The sequence below is a fragment of the Rhinoderma darwinii genome, chromosome 2 (genome assembly GCF_050947455.1).
Source record: "Rhinoderma darwinii isolate aRhiDar2 chromosome 2, aRhiDar2.hap1, whole genome shotgun sequence".
In the NCBI taxonomy this organism is placed as follows: Eukaryota; Metazoa; Chordata; class Amphibia; order Anura; family Rhinodermatidae; genus Rhinoderma; species Rhinoderma darwinii.
Window position 1 is genome coordinate 305,766,626 of NC_134688.1, and position 756 is coordinate 305,767,381.

Consider the following 756-nt stretch of genomic DNA (forward strand, 5'->3'; position numbering starts at 1 on the left):
AAAACAAAACAAAACAAAACAGAAAAGTAAGTTAATCAGGAAGAATTTGCACAATCTATTATATATTTTAGAAAGTTTGTTTGAAGCCACTATTGTGATAAGCAGCAGCGCCATCGTGTGTTCAATGCTGAAATATCTCACTAAATTGAATGTAATGCAGGAAACCTAGTGATACGCTGAGCAGCAGCGCCATCGTGTGGTCAATGCTAGGAAATGCACACTATATCTATATTATATATTTTAGAAAGTTTGTTTGAAGCCCGATGGTGATACGCTAAGCAGCAGCGCCATGATGTGGTCAATGCTGAGAAATCTCACTAAATTGAATGTAATGCAGACAGCCTAGTGATACGCTGAGAAGCAGCGCCATCGTGTGGTCAATGCTAGGAAATGCACACTATATCTATCATGTTTTCGAAAGTTTGTTTGAAGCCAAATTTTTCATTAGTTCAAAATGGACCATGTACCGTTACCATAGAGACACCGCTGTGCAGCTAACGTTACTTCCGCTTCCAGTAATGCTGAAGTGTGGATTGACTATATGAAATTATTCGCAGTCACTGTGTCATCATCAGTTGAGGACGGAGATGGCAAAGAGCAAGTTTGAGTACGTGAGATATTTCGAGATGCAGAACGCTTCTCTACCGAACTGCTGGGTGGTGGTGAGAGCCGACGGCAGGAACTTCCACAGGTGAGGTCATGTGACCTGCTGTCAGTATACAGGTGGGGGGCTATTACCATCAGTGCAGTCATCTT